This window comes from Pteropus vampyrus, unplaced genomic scaffold, assembly GCF_000151845.1.
Source record: "Pteropus vampyrus isolate Shadow unplaced genomic scaffold, Pvam_2.0 Scaffold59, whole genome shotgun sequence".
NCBI classification, from domain to species: domain Eukaryota; kingdom Metazoa; phylum Chordata; class Mammalia; order Chiroptera; family Pteropodidae; genus Pteropus; species Pteropus vampyrus.
Window position 1 is genome coordinate 2,135,916 of NW_011888840.1, and position 6,072 is coordinate 2,141,987.

General features: G+C 49.9%; 1 long non-coding RNA gene across 1 annotated transcript in view; it reads right to left on the minus strand.

Annotated features, from left to right (window-relative positions):
* Positions 1 to 3,345: 3,345 nt before the first annotated feature.
* LOC111740183 overlaps positions 3,346 to 6,072 on the minus strand; it is a 3,837-nt gene continuing 1,110 nt past the window's right edge. Inside the window, exon 2 of the long non-coding RNA XR_002780478.1 lies at positions 3,346 to 5,382. This is a non-coding gene — a long non-coding RNA (uncharacterized LOC111740183). The remainder of the gene's footprint in view (positions 5,383 to 6,072) is intronic.

The following is a 6,072-nucleotide window of genomic DNA, read 5'->3' on the forward strand; positions in this document are numbered from 1 at the left end:
TTCTCTGCAAGGCACCCTCCGAGAAAGCTGGTGCTGGGTCTGCAGCCCTGGGTTTCCACAGAAACGGCGGGGAGGTGGAGGAGGGGGTAGTGTTTGTGTCCTGGAGCGCACAGTGGAGCCCCGAAGCTGTAATGGCTACCCCTTGTGTAGAGTAGATGCTCAGTAAATATTTGTGGAATTTCTGAGGCAGGCAGCACCAGTGGGCCCACAGTGACCCTCATCCAGGACACAAGCTATTGGAGATTTGGCACATTGGTCATTTGTTCTGGCAGCTAATGAAATATCTTTGCACCATGTGCTGTTGGTAACCCCAAGTGCAGGTTAACAGCAAATGATTGGGTTAATCATGAGAATAGCTAGTGATCACTTAAAAGCCAAGTCTTTTCCCAAGGGAGAAGGGAAGGAGGGGGAAGGTGGGAGGCAGGGGGCGGGGAAGGAGGATGAGAATCATATTAAATGGCAGGAGCTAAAGAACAAAGAACATGTTTTTTTTTTTCCTCTTTCAAAGCCATGTGGGAGGCTTGCCTGAAAGACTTATAAAAACAAAACAAAAACCGACAACTAGAAGTTATATCATGTGTAGACAGGTGCATACACACACAGACACGCACCCAGCTAAGACATAGCACCACTGAAAAGTTTGGTATTTTTGAGTCTTTTGTTTGATGGTGCATAGGTATTTGTGCACAACTTTAACCAGAAAATATACATCGAGACTGTTGTTTTCTTTTATATGTTCTGGGCTGTAGATATTCAACTCTGTAAATCAAGGCTTTCGATAAATGAAAAGACTATATGTTTGTGGAGCGTTTGTTTAAAATAACAAGCCATGAAAAATTGTAATCCTAGGTTTGCAGAAAGGGACTATTTATTGCTAATTGCCTACTCTGTCATGGGTATCCATAATAAAATTCTCAGGGCATACTGGGCCTATTACTTTTAATAAAATAATTAGTTGAATAAACAGATTCCTGCAAATTTCCTGTCGAGTCCCTTTGTGTGAAATGGAGTTTCATAAGTTAGGACTTGACAACTTTCCTTATGAGCAGGATTTTGACATGGGGTTTATATTTGGGGACTCTGGGAAGACAAGGGGACTATTTTCGTTTCATAGACGAGAAATCTAGACTAAGGAAACCAAGGCGTTTAGTGTCCTCCTACTGCACATTTGGAAGAAGGTGGCTGCCAGTTCTGGACAGTCTGTCTTTCTGTTTGGATGAGTCGACATGGAACTATTCTGGAAAAAGTATGCGGCCTGAATGAAATTCCACACACAGGCAGGGGTCAGGGGGGTCACCCGGTTCAGCTGCCCACTGCCAGCTGACTCTGTCCAGGTCGTTTGTCCCTTCTTGGGCCTCAGTTTCCCTACTCGTGAGGTGGAAGTGGCCTTACAGCCTCCGAGTCACTCTTCCGCTCAGCAGTCTCCAGCGGGTGCATCTGCCCCCGCCAGATTGGCAGCTTTTCTGCAGGTAGGGATAGGGCTGCTTGTCATCGGAGGCCTGCGGCCGCCCTGGCTCCCTCAGAGCAGCCTGTTGACTCAGAGCTTTCTGGAAGCTTTGTACCAAAAGAACTGTCTTTCCACCAGAATTGCCCAGGGAACGGTCGTGAGGATTCCTTGGAAAGCCCACGTGGTGTCAGCAAGCAGGCTGCTCTGTGCTGCTCCCGCCCGTCCAAGCTCCCAAGGCGACTGATTTACAGGGAGGGAGCAAGAGAGGGAAGAGAAGGTGGCTTGGTGGGCAGAGAGGACTGGCAGGTTCCCAGGGCCCAGCACCTCACTGGAAAAGTTAATGGGCCATCTCGGTGATGGGGACAGAGCTGGCCGGGCTGCCCTCCCTCCCCTCCTCCCATGGAATGCCGTGTTTATTTATGGGTCCCAGTTTCTCTGGGGAAATCACTTCGGCCAGAGCTGAGGGAAGCTGGTAAGATGTCTCCAAGAAATCTCCCTTGCCCCTCCCCCTCATTTTGGGGCGGGGTGGGGGGGGTAGCAGCAGGAGATGCTTTAAGAGAAGAGGAGGAAGTGAGCCTGCAGTTATGCGGGGGACATCTGAGTGGTCAGCCCGGATTATTAACACCCTCTCCTTCCCCGCTTTCCGGTTCTGAGCCTGGAAAGGGGGTGGGGACTCTGAGTGGGGGGAGACTTAAAAATGAAAGCAGCCAAACAAAAGCATCCGGATTTCCCCCCCCCTTCCCCTGCGCCACCCTAGCAGACAACCCCAGAATGACACCGGGAGCAGGGGAGTGAGTCCTCTTAGGTTAGTGGGTGGTGTCAGCCACACTTGGCGGTTCAACCATCTGGCGTCTTTCTGTTCGAGGCTGTGATGGTGGCTTAGGGCCCACCTCACATTCAGCGCTCCTCGTCACTTCCTCCAAAGACTTGTGCTGGCACTCAGCTTCCCTGCCACCTCCCCCAGGAGGCCTTCCCTGAGTGGTCCCTGCTCCCAGCCCCTCTAGACCAGGGTTTCTCTATCTCGGTTCTATAGACATGTGGCGTCAGGTCATTCTTTGTCACGGGGAGCTGTCCTTTGCATCCTAGGATGTGTAGCAGCTTCCCTGGCCTCAGCCCACGGGATGCCGGTAGCACCACCCTCCAGTTGTGACAAGCAAAAATGCCCCCAGATGTTGCCAGAGTCCTCCTGGGGGCAAACTGTTCATCCGTCCCTCCCCCTCCTCTGAGAACCACCGGCTAAACCACATTCTCTGTTTTATCTTCTTCACAGCCCTCTTCATTCTGAAATAATCTTGCTTTTTCTCTCGATCCCAGCTCCAGAAGCACGTTATATTTACAGAGAAGTTTTTTTTTTTTAAATCCCAATGCCTGGTCCCACCCCACATAATTAAATTCGAATCTCTGGAGTATGGGGACTCCTCTTTAAAGCTCCCCAGGTTCATCTTCTGGGCAGCCTGGGTTGACGATCATTACTCTCTCCCCAGGAGGGTAAACCGCCACCTGAGAAAGGAATGTGGCGGCTTTGGCCACAATCGTGTTGTCTGTACATAGAATGGTGCCTGGCACACAGTAGGACTCAGTACTGAGATTCAGTGAATGAATACATGCTCCAGAGAACCTATCATCACTGGTAGATTTTTTTTTTTTTAGGGACTCTTTTCATTTTTATCATTTATTCATTCAACAAACATTCATTAAGTGCTTGCTTCGTGCCAGGTGTGGTGTTAAATGCCAGAGATGCAAAGTTAATTAAAACTGGACCCCCAGGCTCCTGGGAGGCAAATACAAACACAGAGAGGATTGCCCATGTAATGAGATCATTGCCAGACCGAAAGGTGAGCAGGAAACAGAACACAGAATAAATAGTTCCTAAAAAGACACTAGAAAGGAACCTAGAGTTCCTTAGTGAGGTGTTTTTTATTTACATTTGCACACATGAACATCATCAGCTGAGCAAACCCAGGTGCTGGGAGGCCACGTAACTTCCTATAGGGGTCACCTGCCTATCTGGGACCCAGCCTGAATTCATATCCGGATCAACCCCTCTCGAAAGGCCATGTTCTCTCCAGCGTATGATGCTGCGTCCAGAGCTAAGACTAGAACACAGGATCCTGGATGCCCTCGCATGCATGGCAGCTGCTTAGTGCCCTCGGCCTGCACACAGGATAAATCTCACTTCCTCCATTAACTGGCTGTAGATTCCATGTGTTCCCTGCTTCTGGAAGGTTCTTACTCCTGAAGCCCCCTCATTCTGTGCTCTTTCATTCTATGAAACCAAGAATCAGACTGTCTCAGTCTGGGTTCCCCAGAGGAAGGCCGCAAGACCAAAATTCAAGTGCAGGTCGTTTATCCGAGAAGTGACGGGAGCGCTGGTGGAGGAGCCGGGATGCGGCACTGGGCTGAGAAGGGGCAGGACATACGGCGCTTTCAAGCACGTTCGCACGGCGGGCAGCTGGGGCTCAGCCCCACCGTGCACCTGCGCGCCAGGGAAGGCCGCGGCGCCCCTCGGCGTCCTCTCCCTGAGGGTCGAGGCAGGTGTGGTACTTCCTCACCAGCTCCCATCAGCCACTGCTGTGGGCCACGCCCGAGGGGCTGTAACTCCCCTGCTCTTCAGGCCTGCCACTCAAAGTGTGGCGGGCTCCCTGCTCCTTGGCTCAGCACTCGTGGCTCTTCGTCATGAGGAGCCAGCCTCTCTCTCTTGCCCTCACCTCCCCATTGAGTTCTCTGCTCTAGGATTTTCGAACTGCTTGCAGCTCTTGGAAAAGCTCCTTCTCTCTTTCTCTCATCCTTCTGTTCCTCTACCCATTCCAGTTTCTCTATCTCATTCTCAGAATAACTCCCCATCTTTTATGAGTCAGGGCAACATCACCTCCTCCAGGAAGCCATCTCTGACTGACACTCCAATTCTAGGTGCCCTTGGCTTCGGTCAGGTTCACTGTTCTTATACTTCTGAGACTAGTCATCACACAAGATTGTCATCATCTCTTGTCTATAAGCGTTTGGGAAGTCACAAGTGCATGTGTCATTTTCATTGGGCATTAAAGCTAAGCCTGGGTATGAAAGTTAGGCCTGAATTTGAAATGCAACTTAACCACTTCCTAATCGTGGGGCTTGGGTTGAACTTTAAACCTGTTTTCCATCTGTAGAAATGGGCACAGTAACACTTCCCTTAAAGGAATAATGTAAGCATTACAGAAAACTCATGAAAACCACCTAGAACAGTATGTACAGGTGTTGGATTTAGAGTCCCAGCAGGACATGGAGTAGTGAGGAGATTAACGAATGGACCATTCACAGAAGGTAGACAGGGTTCAGGGAAGCCAGCAAGCCATGGGGAATCCCAGAGCAAGCAACAGCTGGAGGTCCTACCTCCCCTGGGACAGAAGCAGTGTGGCCACTGGAACTCAGGAGAGGCGTAGCTGCAGCAGAGTGGCTGTCCCACATGAAAATAAGTAGTACAGACTAACGTTTACTGCATACCTACTATGGCCAGGCACTGTTCTAAACGCGTTAACTCAGTTAAGTCGCATTCACGGAGTAAGTATTACTATTTGCCCCATCAGGTGAGTGGGGAAGCCGAAGCACAAAACGATGCGTTTTTTATGGTCCCACAGTGGGGCTGGGACCTCAGTGTCCTTTGACCCCCTGATCTCGTGCTGGTTCCTCCCACCGGTAGAACTCACCCGGAAGCGAGGGGGTGAGGTGAGGATGCCCGCTAAGCAGTCCATAGGCATCACGGAGCAGAGTGGAGGAGCATGGAGAGCGGATCCGCCAGGCTAAGGCAGGCAGAAGAGGCGGTTGGTGAGTGGGAGCTGCCTTTGCCGCCGCTGCTGCTATTATGGTTGTTGTTGGATCATCGAAGCTTGGGGCGCCGCTCGGCTCCCAGGCAGGCGCGGATATTTTCCAGTTGAATGAATGAACCACTGACCTATTAACTACAAATTATAGCAACATCACTTAAGCCCTAAATAGCATATTTATTGAATAATGTAATTGAAAATATCCCTTTAAGCTTCTGGTAATATAAGAAATGGTTCACTGCTAAGAGTTTTAATACTATTATATATTTGTTGAATTCTTTTTCGACATTTATTCGGGATTTCCAGACTGTATGGGAAGGAAAGCAAAACACCATTGTCAACGGTATAGGCGGAAATAGAAAACTAGGGTTTTCCGTTCAGATTGAAATGTTAGGCACTTGGAAGTGGCCTTTGAATTTTGCTTGAGAGTTTAGCGCTTCTGCCTGAGACCACCCAACCTGGAAACCACAGGCAATGCCCTGCACAGTAGGTACACCAAGGTCAGGAGAGTAATCTGGTACTGACACGCAGGGCTTAGAGCCGACCAGGGTGTGGGAGGCTGAGCTGGCCACGTGAGCCTTAGTAACAATGGCAGCCTTGTCCTGAGACGCCACATGGCTTTACTCATTCAGTTCCCCTAAGTACCTTCTAGAGCAGGTTCTATTATTAGCCCCATGTCGCAGATGAGAAAACCGAAGTATAGGGGCATTAAGTAATTTGCTCAAGTAATTTGTCACCCAGGCGTGAGCAGAAGACCCCTAATTCAAGTCCAGAATCTGTCTCTAGATACCTTCGCTCCGTCGGGTACTTAGTGTCTCTCTGTCA